Raw genomic sequence first — 21732 nt, 5'->3', positions numbered from 1 at the left:
CTTTTCCTCTTTCTGATCAGTTTCAGATCATTCTTTCTTCACCCACAGTTGGAAATGCCTGTATACTTGTATGTATCCTTAAATATTTCTTCTGACTTTTTTGTTGTCCACCTTTTTAATAATTCCATGTTAGATAATACTAAAATATGATCTGAACTAATATCAGCATCTCAATATACTTTTGCATCTTCTGCTAATGCTGAAGACTTCAAATTAACCAGAACATAATCAATTACAGTCCTAGTACCTCTCTCGCTCCATGTTATGGTTATCCTTATGTTTAAGAACGTATTAGTTATTTTCAACTCATTAAACACCGAAAAGACTATCAGTCTTCTTCCATCAGAGTTTAACGTTGATTCACCATTTGTGCCTACTAATTTTCTATTGTTGTATTAACAACTCTTGTATTAAAGTCTGTAATTAAACATTCATATTAATATTACCTATCATATTTCGTAATAAGTGTAAAAAAAAGTTTTCTTTTATATCTCTTATTTCTTCTGGTGTACACAAAACTATAAGATGTTCTCTTCTATTTTTGCTAGCAAAATTGAATTTCTACATTGATAAATGTATAACTGTGACTTTTATTTTCACATGATTTATTAATTAAAAATGGTACACCTGCTGCTGCTCTTTCATTTAATATTACTTCACTGTATAACAAAGCACATCAATTCAATTATTTTCACCCATTACATTTAATTTTAGTTTCAATGATTCCTGCAATAGCTACTTTAATTCTTTTAAGTTTATTTTCGAGTTCGTTTTCTTTATGGAAGTTGTAACTTACGTTACATATTCCGATTTTGAGATATGTTGCTATACTAGATCGTTTTGCCTTGCTCGTAATTATAGGTCGTTATAAAATATTCATGTGGTTTGTTTTCTTTATTTTAAGCTGCTGAATCTATTAAATTTCCCTAGTGTGCAGTACCAATGCGTAGACAGATTAGTGATGGGGCTGACATCTTAAGGTTTCTAATCAAAACTCTCCTTTTACCTATGAAAGAGAGCGTCACTCCTTCCGCTTGCTTCATCACGTAATATAGCAACCAAGTCTCTGTCGATCGTTTGGGGACTTCATTAGAAATAATTCTGAGTAAGGAACCCTACACGGGTAGTGTCAACTGAGAACTGAGCCTTTGATTTTTACGGGGTATTTCCCTCTCCCTTCTTCTTCCTCAAGCTGGCTTATGACAGGCTACAGCGGAATAATAATAATAATAATAATAATAATAATAATAATAATAATAATATAGTACAACTCCAATTCTGTATAAAATCCTTCACAGAAAGAGTCCATCTCTTTTGGTTCACCAAGGTTGCAGCGATGCAGACGCACTAAGAAAATAACTACTGGGTGTTCAGTTCAAAATGTGTCTTGGCTCGCTGTATGCCGTCATGTGGCTAGCTGATGAGTCTAGAGAATTCAATCTTCCTACACTTGCGCAGCTCAGCTGTATAATCTAAGAGGCAGAGAAGTTGGCTAGCAAGTACGGCGTTCATTCTGAAGAGTACGTGCCGATACGTACGGTAACGCCGGTAGTGGCAGGAATGTGAACTGTTTGGAAATACGTACTGTCGGGATATGGGGAGAGGGTTAAGACGATTACTTACGTATTTGTTGACATTAACTTCGACGGTCAACATGGACACGGAGCATTTGATTTGTGTTGTGGAATGTTACCGTACGCAACCGATGATAACAAATACCCTGCGTACGACTTGCCGGCGCAAAACACAGTTCGAAAGAGGTTATGGTAGCACACAGACCGTACAGACCGCCATCTGTTGCTACGACGTTCAAGTTATACCGTACACGTTCTCAAGTTCAGATTGAAGAACGCCTTAAATAATAGGCAACTTCTCTAACATATAAAATGAAACTCGCTTCAAATCGGTGACCCAACAACAGTGACGTCATGACAGACTTTGAAATGAACACCCAGTATAATAACGATAGTACCACAGTATAGTATATACAATCATGAAGCTCGAGTTTTGAGGGTGCTACGAACAATTGACTGTCCAGGTACTATTTCGCATTGTCTGTAATAAAGCGAAATTAGCGATCCTAGTGAACAAAAATGGCAAACGATACTACGTACCTACACTTTATAGAGCCTTCACTTCCTAAGGTATAAGCAAAGAGGAGGAGTCACGCCGGGAATAACAGCGTTGCGACTATAGTAATCATCATCATAATGGTCATCGTACTCATCTTCCTGAATGGGAAGGGCGAACTTTAGCGCTACGTCCATTTGAAGGAATTATGTATTCTCAATCACACCAGCTGACTACACTAAAGTTTGCTGAGTGTCCAGGTTTCCAGCAGACAATCCCACTCGTCTCTAGACCAGCTACATCCGTTCGCAACCAGCCAATGCTATGAAATTTTAATGAAATTAATATCGAACGAAATGACGTTCATGCCTAATATGGGAAAACGGGAGAACCACAAAAAATCCTAAATGGGACCTTGTCCGCCAGTGGCAAATCCCAGTCCTGACCACGATTCGAACCCGGACCTCCTGCTTGGCAGACCGAAAGTATAGACTACTCAACTGCCTTAAAGACGACATTAAGGGCCATATTCATTGACATTCTTAGCGCGGGCTTCCGGTGGATGATCAGCGAACTAACGTTTTTCGTATTCATAACAAGTGTGAGAGATATGATATGATATGATATGATATGATATGATATGATATGATATGATATGATATGATATGATATGATATGATATGATATGAATCCTGTACAAGTAATCACTCGATAACCGGGGCTAGTTTAGCACGCTCGTAGCGCGGGTTAGTGAAATGTCTATGCATAGCACCCAATATGTTCAAACATTATAGTCTCGTCTTATACTGACAGACGAATAATAACTCTTTGCCTCTGATTAGTGTCTGTAAAGGAAAAGAAAAGTTAGATGGGGATTTTATACCATTTTATCACTATACTCTTCTTCTTCTTCTTTAATATCTACTACAACAGTAAATGCGGAAGATAATTCTACATTTGTCATGACTCGTAATATTATGACAGTGTCTTTTTGTGATGCACGTGAGCTGCAGCTGCAGTGTTGACATTATCTACTTGGCGACAAATACCCGCGCCGCGGAAAGATTTCCCTCGTGTATTATCTTTCACGTTAACGCGGCAGCTACAGGTCCGTAACAAAACACTCTCATGCATTAATATAGGATATGAAAGTACACATACATATATGTGAGACACTCTAGAACTTCATGCGGAATATTGCATTAATCTAAAGAAATGCAATTTTCAAGTTATGAAGTCGCATTGCTGTATGACGTCTAGGAAATTGAACTGGAATTATGTCATATTATATGGGAAACGGAGGCAGTAACTGTAGTAATTTACGATGCTATGTAAATATCACACACTTTGCCATCATCATTCTTTTGTACTAACTATAACTTAAGAAATTACTATTTTAAAGATGTAACAAATGAAATAATTGAAATAACATCAATTATGTCCAATTTATTTGTAGACAAACATAACTAAAGCTGAAGTCTGAATCTACAGACAAAATGGCCACTGGATAAAAAAGACTACCGCTATTGAAAACATGCAAGCAACAGGACGTAGCTCGAATTTTGTTGGAAGTACAGTCAACTCCGATTATAGTGAACCTCTGCTGACCAGCATATTTCGTTCACTATATCGAGGTTCACTAAAACAGAGGTGTCTGTTTTTATACTACTGACGTTGCTATACATACAGTATTGATGCCTGTTTGGGACAGACCACGTTCAATATCAGTACTAATGTTCGCTGTATCTTCCAACTTAAACACTTTACACTTTGACATCCTGATGTTCACAGTTCAAAACTTGAATCTAATATGGTCATGTAGGCAGTAGGCACTGACCGATTTTGCACCTCTTCCCACTAGAGGTATTGTGTACTTGGCCTTGGAATTTCCCCGGGTTCACTTTTACAAAGATGCGGGAGAAAGGATTGAGGACCATTATACTGTAATCCTTCTCGAATTTATCTTTTGGTCATCACTCTACTCCCTTTTACAAAAGAAAACACTTTCTCTTCATATTGTTCTAATAACCTCTTTTAAAGGAGTCAGAACTAATCCTTCCTTTAGCCCTCATTGCATACACTATTCTCTTTAACAAGTTTCAAGCTGTACAGGAATCTGAATGAATCCTTTGTCTTTCAATGCACTTAAGGAGTAGAAGGTTTGAGATTTTGTTCTGAACATATTCTTGGAACTTTATAGGAGAAAGGGTTTCCTAAATTACCATTTTGGTCGTTTTAAAATTACATTTTCTTGGGGAAATTATAGTTTTAGGTTCACTACAACCGAAGTGAGCGTTCACTATAAACGGAAATATTAATGTACTTTTTAATGTATGCGGGTTGCGACCAACGATTTAGGTTCACTATAGCCGAATGTTCACTATAACCGAGTTCACTATATCCAGAGCTGGCTGTATATTGTCTCATTCGAGTACTTTGCGTTCACTTTACATTTAGTTCATACGCAACAAAGACACAGTCCAGCACAGCCCATGATTTATAATATTGTCATGGATGTACGAGTATTTCAGGTCTGGCCGACACTGACGGCGCTAAGGTACTATTTTTCGAGGTTGGGTGGTGTTCTCATTGAGTTTCTGGCTGTATGTACATGTATTATCAGGCAGTACATCTCACTTGACGATGTGTCAGAGAAAGAACAATTATTTATATGCATCTGAAGTCTGACTAGTGTAATATGTAGCTAGTCGGCGATGTATACAATGGAGGGGGGAAGGAACTGGTCACCCTACCCCATTATATCCTGGCCTAGTTGCCTCATAAGTGCCTTCTTGGTAACAACAACATTGTTGTATTCTTTCCGCAAATCAAATTGTACTTTATTTTTAAGTTAACCTTTTCTTTGTATTCTGTATCCTAGTGGTTAGACGTAGATGTCGGCCAGATGTCTCAAATTGTGGTATTAGTAGTTCTCTATAAATTATGTTTTCACTTTCCACACCTGTTGTACTGCAGTCCCACTTGTAAGGGAATTGGTGGGGGAGAATATGTCTGCAAGGGACGACTGTTCTGTCGCCAGAGAAGGAGAAGTGTGTGGTAAGGAGTTACGAGTGGAGAGACATGTTGTTCAAAGGCGTAAGAGAGAAAAGTAGGATTACCAGATGATTTACAAATTTTAGTGCGTAAAGCGTCCGCTATCGAGAAATTATTAGGTCTATGTAAAACATATGTATATAATATAATATTGTCCGTGTCCGTAATTAAGAATGTATTTTCCCATAAGATTGCGTGTAATTCTGCAGGGTAATTTCAAAGTGTCCGTTATTGAAAGATGCCCGCTATTTAGAATTGTCCGTTATTCAGGGGTGTTCATTAACAGAAGTTTCACTCTCTTAAACAAGCAATTGTGATAAATTGTGTACAGAGAGTATCACAGCTTTCAAATTAATCTTCGGAGTGCCAAGTATAACACTTGTTAGTCTATTGGTAACGTTGTAAGACAGCCGTGGCGAAAAGGCCATGGTGCGCCGAGCCACTGTGTAAGCTGCAACGTGCATAGCACCTATGGAGGGAGGCGGACAACCGAAGGGGAAGTTAATGTTTAGGACGTGTAACGAAGAAAGAAATGAACAAGAAAACATAAGACACATTATCACAACCTAAAATTAACTGTCTTCAGAATGTCTCTGCGACAAAGTTTCAAAATCAGGAATTATGTCACTTACTGCCAATCGTAGTTGCTCACGAAGGTATTTGTTTGTCAGTCGTGATTTAAATTTGATTTTTACTATTTTCATTGTTGAAAATAATTTTTCACTAACGTAAGTTACAGCGAACATGGCTTCAACAGAGCAAGGGAAAGAACGAAGCTTCAAATATTTATTTTTTTCCAAAGATTTGAAAAGTTCAATATCTGTCAAGTCCTTACATCTAGCTTTCATTTAACGTCACATTGTAAATCTGTGAGTTTAAATTGAAAATCTAACCGCATTATTCGTACATCTGCTGTAAAAGAATCGACGTACAGAGATAATAATAATAATAATAATAATAATAATAATAATAATAATAATAATAATAACACTTAACCTTTTAATGTTTCATCAGTAACATGTAGTAACTTATAATGCCGTTTTATTTTATACAACCATTTTCCTAGTAATATTTGTGAATAAATCATACATTTAATATTTTCATCATATTGTAAGCAAAAGAATGCATCCTCCCATCCTACTTGAAACTTTCGTTTTTTATAGAGGTATATGGTTTCGAGAGAGATATTGCGACGATACGCCACTCGCAGGTCCGAGACAAATACAAATAGAACGGAGTTTGACTCCAGTGAGTAAGAGGGTGGGGGTTGTAGGTAGGAAGCGAGAGAAAAGCACTGCGAGCCACAATGTGCTCGTGAGTCGCATTTTCGCCGCGGCTGTTGTACGATAAAGGGAGGAACTTCATCTGCTTATGATAGCAGTCGGCAAATATAGTACGTTTAAAACTTATAGTACGCGACTTCTCAACTTGTATCACCTAGTTCACCTGCAACGGCATAGTTTGTTGACGTGTTTCAATGTACTCACCCGCGTAGTTACCAGCGGCGGTTTAATAAGGAAGAATATCTCTTTCAAAGGAAATAAGTGAATAGAAGAAGGCATAGAAATATTACTTCCATAATGATTGGGAAGAACAAAACTTTATCCATCTTTTGTGAGGAAGAAAAGAACATTAGATGTTTACTGTGTTGCTAAAAAGTGTTCTCTTCTATCACCCAACACCACACAACACAAACAAGCTGGATTCTGAACAGTGGTACACAGACTACTCAACATATCAATGAACCAACATGATTACAAAGAAGAGCTAAACACAATCAAATACATAGCACAAGAAAACGGATAAAACCCCAACGTAATAGACAACATAATACGAAAGAAAAAACATAATCACAAGAAACATAAGAATACAACACAAAAACAAGAACACAAAAAATACATCACATTAACATACGAAAACAAAAACACACACAAGATTGCAACCTCATTCAAGAAATTAAATTACAACATCGCATACAGAACAAGTAATACTCTATAAAAATATCCCAACACACAAACAACACAAACAAACAAACACAATCACACAGGCATATACAAACTCAAATGTAACACCTGCAACAACTTGTACATAGGACAGACAGGCGGATCATTTCAAACACGTTACAAAGAACACATCACAGCCATAACAAAATTACAAAATACTTCCACATATGCAGAACACATCACAAATGCTAACCACACCTACAGAGACATCAACATAGACATGGAAATTCTACACATCCAACCAAAAAGCCAGAAACTAAACACACTAGAACAATACGAAATATACAGACAAATAAAAACAAATCCAAATGCAATTCTCAACACACAAGTCAATTTCAGAACATACACACTCTTTGACTCCACATTACACTACATAAACACATTCCCACAGCAAACAAAACCAAAGACACCAAGACTAGCAACAACCAGTTCTGAAGATGGCCAATAGCAGACCGAAACATGTTAACAGGTAGTAAAATTTAACACCAGAAAGACACATAATATGCTTTCCGAAGATTTTATTTATTTTAATGAAATATATTATTGTCCCCTTCAATCTGCAGAGTTATCACTTCCACTTCGTATAACTGAAGTGGGATAAATAACTGTAATTAGTAAGTGACTTCCTGAGGTCATCCCTTCCTATTTTTGTCTTTATTTTATTTTGCTAATACTTATAACATAAAATATAGTATACATAGATACAATTTTAGCTCACCCCTGAAAGAGTAGAACTCGTGCTCAGGGGCGGATTCCTGATGTTAAATTAAGAAGTAATACAATTTGTTTTATGTCTACTACACTATAAGAATATGTATAAGTTTAAATTTACAATTTTTATTATTTATAAAATTCATAGCCTACATAACTTTAACTTGTTTAATGAATTTCATGTATATCCTCCTAAAACAGTGAAAATAATCAGGCTCATAGAATTGTGCAGAATCTTTGTAAACACATCTGCTTTACTCATTAGAAGATACGTGGGAGCAAATAAGGACAGAGGTAAATGCGTAAAATGAGCTCAGTTCTGTGATTGGATGGCGCTGTGTGTTGCGTCACAAACTGCATGTGGCACAGGTCATTAGTTACTGTCTCTGTGAGTCGAGTTTATTGCTTGTGAACAGACTGACAGGATGCCCATTTTAAATACTCGGCGTCTAAATTACGTGCAATGAGAGACACAGCCCACTGTGTTAATTCCGAAGCTCTCAATTTCTTGATCGAATCTAGGTCTCACATCCCTCATTCTAATAGATTCCAAAGTTGACGATATTTTTCCCCTAGAGAATTTTCTCACATAACCAACACATAATTATCGAGGTTTGCGAATGTAATGTAATGTATCTCATGTATGTAATGTAATGTAGTGTTCGTTCGTTCATTCATTCATTCAATTTATTTTTTGATTTATTGATTTGTTTTATTTATTTAATTAATTATTTATTCATTCATTTATTTATTTAATTACTTAATTATTATTTCGTTTATTCATTTATTTATTTAAACTTCACCAGCAACAAAAGCAAGTTTCCAATTATTATAGGTGGTGCATTGATACATATACAAAATACATAATAGGAAAAAACAAAAGAAGCAACACAAACGAAAGAAAGAAAGATATGTAATAGATGCCGGAATATAATATTGCAGTTAATTTATTTTTATTTCACTTGGTTATTTAACGACGCTGTATCAACTACGAGGTTATTTAATGTCGATGGAATTGATAGCGAGATGAGGTCGAGGATTTGCCATAGATTACCTGACATTTGCCTTATAATAGGGGAAAACCTCGGAAAAAACCCAACCAGGTAATCAGCCCAAGCGGCAATTTAACCCACGCACGAGCGCACCTCTGGATCGGCAGGCAAGCGCTTTAGCTTCCTAAGCTACGCCGGTGGCTATATTGTAGTTAATATAGTGCCAAATGTCAATATAATAATATCAAATTATTTCAAAATTAGAGTAAAATATTATAATACACTTATTCATAATTTAAATATCTAAGGAAATATAGTTCTTTTTAATATTATATGAAATTTTTTAACTGATAAACTGAAATCTAATTGAGAATCACAGTTTAAAGACAGAGAGTTGTAAATATTACATATAACAAAGAATGGAGAGTTCTTGAAGAAAACAGTTCTAGAAATTGGAATAACAAAAGGTTGCCTGTGACCTAATTCTATTCCTTTTACATTGAACTGAAGGAATTTAACAAAATCACAGTTATTCAATATACCGTTAACAGTCTTATAGAGTAAAATTTGGCTATTTATTAATCGTCTAGATTTTAAATTTTTATAATTAAATTTAAAAAATAACTGATTATATCAAATTTGCTTTTCATAAGACGACACTTGATTTTTTTAAACATGTGTGTGTGTGTGTGTGTGTGTGTGTCTAATGCCCACCCACTTCACCTTCGTGATTCGGTTTCCGCATACTGCGGATAGATGGCTGGACTATGACCCATTTTCAAGTTGCACACCACTTCGGCGGGTCACATTATGCAAGATGTGTATCTGTGAAGAGTTATGTTTGTGTACTAAGATGAGTGTATAAGAACGTAAAAATCCTTTCTGTACCCTTTCTATTTGCATCTGATGGGACTTGAACTGAGGTGGCCATATTATAGACGCATACTGTAGCTTACTCCTAACTAGAATTTTATATAGAGAATCAATAGTATTTGTATGTTTAAATTATTTTGTATTTCTGATTATAAATCCTAATTTTCTATATGCATCAATTCCCACGTGATTCAAGTGCATTTTAAAACGTAAGTTAAGTGTAAAATAAATACCCAAATCCTTAAATGATTCCACTCTAAGTACGTAATTTCACACCACTAATTTCATACCAATTTTCAGCAATTATATTATCTTATTTTTAGAATACGTCATAAAACATTTATTACGATTTAACAGAAGAAAATTGTCAATATTCCATCTATATAGTCTGTCCAAATCATGTTATAAATCAAAAGCGTCTTGTTGTTTGTCAGTGACTTTACACAATTTAACATCATCAGCATATAGTAAACATTTAGAGTGCATAACCTGTTTTGGCAAGTCATTAATATAAAATAAAAAGCAAGATTGGATCGTTGGGGTACACCTGAAGTTATTGTGAATGGTTTTCATGTTACTTGATTGAATGAAACATACTGCTGCCTTTTTGTAAGATGTGATGTTATTAGCTGTAAGTATGAAAAAGATAATCCAAAACTTCGGAAGTTCTCTGATAGTGTTCTGTTACTTGGCACGAAAACTATATTGCATCAGAGAGATAATGTGATAAAATTGCAGTCCTTAACGCGCAATCAGCTTTCATCTTCTAGATGTGTGTAAATATGTTTAAATAAGGCTGGTATAAAGACGGGTACCTTGACAACAAATCTGATAAATTCGTCACTCCTGCAGAATTCTGGTTTCACGTTGATGTACAGAACTGCTCTAAAACTGACTGTGAGAAACTTATTTTTCTCAAATGTTTGTGGTGTAAAGTCTCGCTGTGTTTAGAACATTTTTACAACGATTTTCGCTACTATGATCAGTACAGTGAGTAATTTCAGGTATGCTTATATTTCCTTTCTTCATATACTATTATATATTAAATTCCATGAATATTATATATCTGATACTGTATGTAATTTTTATAACATGTATTATTTAAGGAGATTTTGACAGCCTATGGTAAGCAGCTAGATGAAATTTATTGCCTGATATGTCTAGCATATAACACTGTTTGCATTAGCTGTTACAGCTCTGAATTGAAGAATTTGAAAAAATCGTATTTCGAAAACTAGGCTTTCTTCGGATGTAGAAATTTATAGGAATATTTCTTATTTCGAATGGAACGTATGCGGAGGAAGAATCGTTGTGAAAATCCATTATCACTTGGTGAGCCTTCCTTGTTGGTTGGCATTACCATTCCTGACTTCGACATATTGAACTGCATGAGTATTAACTGGAACTGAGGATACTTGTGGATGAAGCATGACGTCACACCTCGGAATTCACCAATACGCTTTTCCACTGTGTAGACTAGTAACCCACTCTTTTTTAGGGAATGGAGTTATCATATCCACTAAATCGGGGATGTGTTTATCTTCCATCTGACAGCATGATAAATAGCATATTGGCAATTGAAAATTTTAGCTATTCACTTGTTTCGTTATATTGTAACTCATTAGAATCTATTTAATCTGGGTATGAACACTGCATCTCGAGTTACATTTCTACTACATGGATAAAATGAGTTCGTCACACTGCTCAAATGGCGCGCCTTTCTTTTTTTTCCGCCACAGCTACAATTTAAGAAATAAAAATATTCACTACTGATTCCGCGAACAAACTACTGTTATTACGAATTCTGTATAGTGTTTGTATAATTCAAAGCCATAAAGAAAATATGAATGCTGTTTCTCAATTAGTGCAGTTTTATTTATTCAATGCAGTGGAACTTGACTAGAGTAATTGGCAGTTGTTTTATTTATTTATTTATTTATTTAGTTATTTATTTATTTACTTATTTACTTACTAATTTACTTACTTCCTCACTCATGTATTTATTTGTTTATTTATTTATCTTAATTACTGATAACTTATAGTGTACTAATTTAGAGAGGCTATTTTAATCACGTTATAGATATTACTACTTTCAAAACTATCAGTTAAGACCTCTGGTCCTGGGATCCATTCCAGAATCTGCCGAGGCATTTGAATTATCCCTTGGTGTATATATAGTCTGGGTGTTTGTGTATATGCAACACACTTTGTATGTGTTCGCTTCGACCAGGGAGTTCCTCCAAGTCCTTGTCTGTATCAATATGATCTAATGGAATTACAAAATAATAATAATAATAATAATAATAATAATAATAATAATAATAATAATAATAATAGTAATCCGAGGGAAGATAGCCCATGAAGGACTATGACTGAGCAGCCATTACTTCAAATTGCATGTGCCATGTCACAACATATGTTTGCTATTATACATTATAAAATAAATATTCCATCGATACAGACGGTTATGCGCATCACATTACAAAATATACAGTAATAACTCACGACATATAGATCCTACATTACATTTCACAACACAAATGGTATTGCTCATCACATAACACATCTCACATTTCATCACACATCGTAGCACTCATAATTCACATGGAGCGTAAAAAAAAAATAATAAATTTCACAGCACACTCATCTGACATTTGAATTGTGATTTGTCTTATCACGATATATTAAAGGCATACCAGTAGATTTTACGTTACTACATAACTTAAATGTAGATATATGTTTAAACTAGTTTTTCTAACAATGCCTACAGTTAATATTCCCAGACATACAGTAATATTAATTATTATTGTTTTAAAATACAACGCCACGGTTGTTTAGTGTCTAGAGCGCTGGACTTATAATCCTGTGAACCCGGATTCTATTCCCGGCGTACACACGATTTACAATTTGTGTTGGGCAAGATCGTGGTCCAGGTAACACAGGGTTTTCCTCTGAGAGCTCCGGTTCCTCTGTGGCATTCCAACAAATCTCAATAATCATCTCATCTCATCGCGGGTGTATCGTAGACTAGCCTCCTATGGCGCACCTTGTACTACGACAAATGTTGAGAAATTGATCTACAAAACTGGCTTCATACGGGTGAATGACGAAAAGTCAAGTACCCGCCATCAATTAAAAAAAAGGTTTTGTGACAAAATTGTAATAAGAGGAAAGTTTTACTTATCTGCATCTGCCGAATTTTAGTCCTTAGGATATTTTAAAAGATAAAGTTTCTTTTTATCTAACTTCATAGGTTAATCAAGATAAGCAACTGATTATAAACGGAAAATCGAAATGTACAATGAATATATTATTCATAACAGTATTAGGGGCTATTATCTTCAGGTGATGGAATTATTAGTCTACTTGATATTGTGAGAAGTACAGAAAATGAATTAATTTATTTTCATACTTTTAGAAATTCGTTACAAAGAGCAGAACATTTTCAAAGTGATCCCATAATTTTTTAGCAATAATGTTATCATATCTAAACAAACATTGTTCTATCGTTTCGAGTTATTTTTAACTAATATAACCAGTCTGAAAATATGAGGTGAGATTCTGTGTTGTCATCACAATCATTAACGAGTTCTTTGTAGCGAGGGAAGGAATACAACGCATGCGTAAGAAACTTTACACCGCTTAAATGATCCTCGCGATAAATTGCATGCGAAATGTGTCATAAATACTGTATTAATAGCACTAAACTCTTATGAACTATATCACTGCTCTGTATTCAAGTCTACGAAAACTTAGCGCGCGATTTAATGGATTTAATAAGATTTTGTTTTCTCTCCTAGAACTCCTACACTTTATCTACAGTTCATTGCCAGCACGCAATAATCATGAGGCGAATTTGTGCATATTGAATATATCTGAGTATTACACAGTTTTGTTAAATTATGTGTTCGTCCACCCCTTCGTCCGTAAATTCTTCTGTCTCCCTCGCTCGTCCTTTTGCCTAACTCTTTATCGGCCTTGATATTTCTCTCTGTGCCTGTCCGTTTATTCGCTTCTCGGCCTCTGTAGAATACCTATCAGCCATTCTGACAAACTGGGAATTTCAATGAAAACGTTTTTTCTTCAGGAATATTTATTTATTGCTAGTTTTATAGCACAGCTCTCCAAAGTTTCCTATGCCTACTGGACTTCATTTTCGGCTTCAATTCCCGGAAGACTTTACAGCTTTCAGTCGCTACCACATTCGCTGTTCACCTTTAGACAGAAGGCTGATTCTGGAACTTCTGTTGTTAATGAGAACAGATGTTTTCAAACTCACTCTGCCGATTACTGTTTAGTTCATATTAATAATAAACCCATGTTCATTTATACTACCTTCTTTTCAGAAGTTATCATGGCTTAGGTTGTAAATGAGAGAAGGAATTGGTACTGTACCGAATTATGCACATCCCCCCTCTCATCTATTCGCCCATTTCCATACTCTCGCTATCATAACATCATCACAACGCGAAAACACGCTAGAAATTTCACTCTACATATGAATCCTATAGATTAAAAATTCCCTATATCCACTTTCACAAATTAAAGGATTTTGACAGTAACTGGTGTAAAATAGAGGGAATTTTCAACCTAACAGTGACTTTTAACAAACCTTTTGATTCAAATTTAATGGCTTTTTTAAATTGAAACTATATTAATCATTAGAATTCATTCTTAGCAAGCAAAATGTGGGCATAACTCAATTTTCAATAAAATGGTCTTTATGGGGTTTTGAATCTAGAGGATTCATATTATCTCTGTATTCCTCTTCCGTCACTGTTGCTGTATCTCGTCACTGAAACTCTGTCGCCTGAAATCTTTTAAATCTAAGTTATAAAATTATTACGAGTTGCCAAACTAACTTACTGTTATGACAATTTTAGTGTTGCATGTTTGCACGTAGTCTCTACATTTAGATATTCTGGTGATCTTAATGTTATTTTATCTATTCTTGTTTTATTCTTTTCCTATAATGTCTATCATGTAAAAACACGTTCTTTTCATAATCTTAAATTTTTGAGTATGTACTTAAAAATTGCGTTTGTTAATGCTCTGTACTTTATTATCCTTTATTATCATTTATTATTATTATTATTATTATTATTATTATTATTATTATTATTATTACTATTACTATTTCTATTATTGTCATTATTAACATTACTATTAATAATAATAATAATAATAATAATAATAATAATAATATAATACTCTTGGTGCCACAGCCTTCTAAAGGCCCAGACCGGCTGGTGGCCTCATGACCACATGCCGAAGCAGAGGTGGACGATCATCCAATCAGAATGGAGGTATCGTGTGGTTAGTACAATATTTACCCTAGCTGTTATGGCTGACTTTCGTAACCGGATTGCGCTACCTAGCCTATCGTGCATCACGATACTCTGGGTACCGGTCCCATACACTGGCTGAAATTTCACGAAAAAATGTCTTCTCTCATGAGGACTCGAACCAGCGCATTCCGTAATGCAAGTCCTAGGGAGGATGCCTTAAACCACGAAGCCACGGCGCGGGACAATAATAATAATAATAATAATAATAATAATAATAATAATAATAATAATAATAATGATAATGATAATGATAATGGTAATGCTTCTAATATCACAACACATAAAAAAATTTCGTCAAACATGTGAATAGAAGTTAAGTAGGCTCTGCAATAAATAGTTAAGTAAATATTAGCTTTAGACCAGGCCTTCTATTGGCTTGCTAGTTTGTATAATTCAAAGAGAAAAATTCTATCCTGGGCTGGAACTTAAACCTGGATAACTCAGTGGTTAAAACACCAGCATTTAAATCCGACAGACTTGAGTGAAAAGTCCCGGTCCAGGATAGAACTTTTATTTTCCAATTAGGGCCTGTTCAATAATTATTTTCATCATCGGATTTTACTCATATCTACAATTATTTTCGAGTTGAGTGATTTAATATCCAGGGTTTTTTTTATTGGCGATAAACGCGAAATGTAACGGAGTGATGCAGCAAGTAGTATATGTACGATTTATCACAAATGTGACTTATTTATGGGTGCAATTTTGTGGAAAATTTTCGCGATAATTGACCATTTCTGCGAAAATCTTCATTTTTATGATAAAAAAGAAAAAATGGCATGTTTGTTAAAATTTGTTTTTAAGACATATATTCGTTTTGTAGATATTGGCTGCAAAGGAATGAGAATCATTTGAAAAGGTACATTAACTCGAAATTGTATTATTTTCTTTTAAGACCTGTAAGACCATCGATGACTGGGTTTTCCTGATCCTTTGGAACATTTCGTTTTTTTTTTAGAAATACATTGTTTTTAAGTTGTTATTAGCTCCAAGAGTCGTGGGAGGCATGACAGCATGAACTTCTATTATTCTCTTGGGTTTCCCCACCTCGGGGTAGACTGTAATTCTGACCATTATTTGGTAATTGAAGAATTAAGAGAAATACTGTCAATATGCAAGCGAGTAAAGCAACAAGTTAATGTTAGTAGATTCAATATTCCGAAACTAAAGACCGAGGAAACTAAGAAACATTATCAGGTCGAAATTTCAAATAAATTAGGTTTGTCGCTTTAGGAAGTTCCGACGAAGTTGAGAGAGCGTTAGATGTTAATAGCATGTGGGAAAATATCAGAGATAATATCAAAATTACAGTTGAGCAGAGCATAAGTTATTATGAAAAAAAAGAAAAAGAAACCGTGGTTTGATGAAGATTACAATGATGTACTGAAGTACATATGATATTTCCGTGCAGAAATTCTGCATTACCATATGGTCCTAACCATTCTTCACCTTGATGAGAATTGTTTCACAGTAGTAGAAAAAAGGAAACGGGCAAAATTGAAATACACTATTCCAGTTAGAAATAATTATTTCAATCAAAGCAAGTCGTACACTTAGGAATAAAAAGAGAAATTACTTGAAGGAAAAACTAAATGAGATAGAAATACACAGTAAGAATAAAAATATTAGAGATTTATATAAGGGCATAAAGGAATTTAAGAACGGTTATCAGGCAAGAGTAAACGTGATCATGGATGAGAATGGTGACTAGTTCGCAGACTCTCATTCAATCCTGAACAGATGGAAAAACAATTTTGACAACTGCTAAATGTACATAGGTAAAATATAAATGATTGGGAGGAAATTCAAATACAAATTGCTGAGCCATTTATACCCGAGCCCACAGTCTCTGAAGTCGAACTTGCGATAGAAAATCTGAAAAAGTACAAGTCTCCAAATATCGATAAAATTCCAAGAGAATTAATACAAGGGGGTGGAAGCTCATTATCTAGCGAAAATTATAAGCTTGTATATGCTACGGGAAAGGAAATTGTACCTGAACAATAGAAGGAGTCCATAATTATATCTATTTTTAAGAAGGGGGACAAGACTAATTGCAGTAATTTTCGAGGAATATAACTTTCGTTGATGTCGTACAACATGTTGTCCAATATTCCTTTGAGAATATTAGATGAAACTATTGGGGATTATCAGTAGGGATTTAGGGGTAATAGATCGACTATTGATAAAATTGTTGTATTCGATAGATATTGGAGAAAAAATGGGAGTATAAGGGTACAGTATATTAGTTATTCATAGTTTTCAGAAATACATATGACTCTGTTAAGAGGGAAGTTTTATATAATATTCAGAAGTTGTTATTTCGAACAAACTAGCTCTATTAATTGCAATGTGTTTCAGTGAAATATAGCCTACAGCAGAGTCCGTATAGGCCGGTTTCTGTCGGATGCTTTTCCAATTCACTGCAGGCTAAAGCAAGGAGATGTACTATAACCTTTACTTTTTAACTTTGCTCTAGAAAAGAATATACCATAAGGAAAGTTCAGGGTAACAGAGAGGGTTTGAAATTGAATGCATTACATCAGCTTCTTGTCTATGTGGATGACGTGAATATGTTAGGAGAAAATACACAAACGACTGGGGAAAACATGAGAATTTTACTTAAGGCAAGTAAAGCGATAGGTTTGGAAGTAAATCACGAAAAGTCAAAGTATATGATTGTCTCTCGTGACCAGAATATTGTACAAAATTGAAGTATAATCATTGGAAATTTATCCTTCGAAGAGGTGAAAAAATTAACAAATATACATGATACCCGAGAGCAAATTAAACGCAGAATAAATTTGAGAAATGCCTGTTTTTATTCGGTTGAGAAGCTTTTGTCATGTAGTCTATTGTCAAAATATCTGAAATTTAGAAATTATAAATGTTATAATACCACAGGTTGTTCTGTATGATTGTGGAACTTTGACTTTGAGAGAGGAACAGAGATTAAGAATGTTTGAGAATAAGGTTCTTAGGAAAATATTTGTGGCTAAGAGGGATGACGTTACAGGAGAATGGAGAAAGTTACACAACACAGGAGTGCACGCATTGTATTCTTCACCTGACATAATTAGGAACATTAAATCCAGACGTTTAAGATGGGCAGGGCATATAGCACATATGGGCGAATCAGAAATGCATATGGAGTGTCAGTTGGAAGGCCAGACGAAGGAAGATCTTTGAGGAGGCCGAGACGACGATGAGAGGATAATAATAAAATGGATTTGAGGGAGGTGGGATATGATGATAGAGACTGGTTTAATCTTGCACAGGATAGGGACTGATGGCGGGGTTGTGTGAGGACGGCAATGAACCTCTGGGTTCCTTAAAAGCCATAAGTAAGTAATTAAGATGAATACCGGTACAGTAGTGGTGGGGGGTCCAAAAGTTGGTCGCACCTTCAAAAAATTTTGGAACCCCTGGTGTGAAACAGTTTACGTCAGTTGTTTTTTACTACAGTGTATGTACAGTCCCTGCATGTAGCTATTATGTATACAGAGCGTTTATAAGATGTAGTTTGAGAAGAACAAAAATTGTAAATTGTTTTATTTAACGACGCTCGGAACTGCCGAGGTTATATCAGCGTCGCCAGTGTGCCGGAAATTTCTCCCGCAGGAGTTCTTTTACATTCCAGTAAATCTACTGACATGAGCCTGTCGCATTTAAGCACACTTAAATGCCATCGACCTGGGCCGGGATCGAAACCGCAACCTCGGTCACAGAAGGCCAGCTTTCTACCGACTGCGCCATCCAGGCCACCTTGAAATGAACTATGCATGACAGAGAACTTTATGTTATGTGTTATAGTTAAGAGTTGGGACATACATAAAATACATTCTGACTGACTTGATTAAGGAACATACGAGTACAATTTGGACTAAAGAACAAAACCTATTTAAATGTACAGTAAAGTTTAGAATATATTAGAAAGGCATTAAAAACTTTAGAACAGAATTGCATTATTGCCAAAAAGTAAAAACAAAAAATATATATAAAAATTCATCATAATTCTTGATGTTTAATGATTGGCTTACATCTCCTTTCAGAATCTAAAATTTTCACCGACCACTTGTAAATTGGCGAGTGAGACTCCAAGTTTCACTAGGGTGCGTGTTCGAGCCCCCCCCCCCCCTTGAGTATATTTCATGGTTGCAACTTTCCTAGGTTTTCCCGAACTGTAAGATTAATCAGGTGGCCCAATTCTTATAGCGAATTTTCGAATTCATCTCGCTACAATATCATCTCGCTATCATTAGTTCGCTGCTGGCTAACTCAGTTTTTTTCTTGTCCCGTGATTTTAAATGTTTATTTAAAAAATAAATAAAACGAAAACATTCTTAATCTCCCAAAAGTACAATAAAGCATAATTGTTAAAATAATAGTTAACCCCAGAGTTGATATACAGTCGTAAATAATTTATTAAACAAAGTTTATCTTTATATATGATAGGTATTTTCTAAACATTCCAAGTCTAGTTATAATCACAGCCAGAAAGTTGGTACCAAACAGTTAAGTTGTATGAGCTTGGACTATGTCTCTACCGAATGAAAAGTGAAAGCGCATCTCTCAATGTCAGTGTAATCAAACATGTGCTCCAATCGTCCACAGCCTTAGAACAAGTTGGGGTTTGAAAAGAGGCTATTTGCGCCCTTATCTAAAATTCTTCACAAAACAAAAAACACAAATAATACAATAAGGAGAATGCTAAAAAGAACTAAAAAACGTAGTCACGGTAAAAACGAGGTACACAAATGCAGTATCAACAAGGTGATTCATAAATTTATAAAAGTGAGCAGTTCTCCTTAGAACAAGAAAATAATAAAACGAATAATATAAAAAACAATAATTTGTAATTATAAACTTCGTAACTTCCAAGGTAAAATAAAAATACATATAAAATAACATACAATGCATACAATTATGATTCTAGCCCCATTATAACAAATAACAACGAACATTTTCATTTTATATTCAGAAAAAAAAAAAAAAACAATATTTGTACTCTGAAAATATTCGTTCTATGTCACAAGACGTTATTGGAGCAAATCTGAAATATGATACAATACATCTTACTATCATCAGGTGAACAAGTGCGTATTTCGTGACTCTAATAGTGTTTTTCGTATGTGGCACATAATATTAAACCCATAATTGTTTTCAATAACATTTTTCATTTCTATAGTTAAAGACAGCTAGGAAGTTCGTATCGTAATTCCGATGTAGTCCCGAATTTATATTTGTTTTAAATTGAAAAAAAAAAAAATATATATATATATATATATATATATATATATACATAATCATTCTGGGGTTCCAAAAATCCCAAATCATATCTTCACAGAAAATCAAATTTTGGGGCAATTTTGACTCTTGGAGCCCCAAAATTTTAATTCTAATTTATAAATCTGGTATAAAAATGTTGCAAAAGTTATAGTCTTCATTTCTATCAAATTTAATTATTCAAAAATTCAAAAGTATCCAAGATACTGCAAAAAAATTAAAATATAATTATGTATAGTATACGCTACAACAGGACTGAGGAGGCTATAACGCAACCGAATGTATAGCAGCACGAGACATCAACATTTAACGAAGAATAATCGGGGAAAAATAAAAGTGTTACATACTCCTGTTTGCATAATTATTTAATAACCGACGAGTTCCGGAATCATGCATAATATTAACATTACGTAAATAATACAATAATAACAGAATAGCTCACTTTGTTCGGAACCTAAAATAATAATATACATTAATAATACTCTTCAAACTATTCACGACTCTACACAGCTCCACAGAATGATACTATGCGTTGTTTATGTGAACATACTCTGTATCGTCTGTAGCGAGCGGGAGCAGGGCGAGGCGCGGATGACATCTATACTCCTCGCTGTACTCAACTGAAATCTACTGTTTTGGTACGAACTTCCTACCTGTGGTTATAATAATGCACTCTCACAATGTTAATGGAGTGTAAATCGTAATATTAAATCGTACTATAAAATCGTAAAGTAGGATTCTACTTCTCGAAAATTAAAATACTAACCTAAACCAAATCGGGGGTTAAAAAGATACGAAGGGCTAGGGCCGGGCCGAGTCTATCACCTGCCATCTAGTAGTGAATTACTGTACTACCATACGGGATAGTGGTGTTGCATGTCCAGTTCTGCGAGTCCTCACATGCGTTATTATTAATCGGATTTTCTTTAACCGCAGTTTGCCACCTATCGAGGCTCCACAATTTTTTCCGATTATGAGGCTGGTTAGATCCCGTTACAGACTTTACAGACCTTGAGAAGTTTATTGGATATAACCGGAAATCGAACTTGGTATCTACTCAAGTCTAATAATATAAGATAATTACCACACTAAAAAGGCGTTTAAGTTAACATATTAATAATAATTAATTAATAATTCAGTGAATTATTTAATTGTTACGAATAGGTATATGAAGATATTATTAAATGACTTTCAATTAAATGATAGTTTCCGTACTTTTTATAAAATTCTCCACTCTCATTGACGTATGAATTTCCCTTTTCTTCTTTTTAGTGGAAGTTCGAAAGAAAAAATTGAAAAGTAGCACGTAGAAATTCTTGCTATTTTATTTGTTCTCCATAAAACGTTGAATGTCTGATACTTTATGAAGCCGGACGTGACTGCAGACAGCCTCGC

General features: G+C 34.7%; 1 protein-coding gene across 1 annotated transcript in view; it reads left to right on the top strand.

Annotated features, from left to right (window-relative positions):
- Window positions 1-21732, top strand: part of LOC138698941 (neuroendocrine convertase 1-like) — a 435125-nt gene that overhangs the window by 6284 nt on the left and 407109 nt on the right. The gene's annotated exons all lie outside the window — the stretch shown is intronic.

The sequence above is a fragment of the Periplaneta americana genome, chromosome 4 (assembly GCF_040183065.1).
Source record: "Periplaneta americana isolate PAMFEO1 chromosome 4, P.americana_PAMFEO1_priV1, whole genome shotgun sequence".
Classification (NCBI taxonomy): Eukaryota; Metazoa; Arthropoda; class Insecta; order Blattodea; family Blattidae; genus Periplaneta; species Periplaneta americana.
Note: the sequence above shows the minus strand (reverse complement) of the source record. Positions and strands in the feature narration are given on the sequence as shown.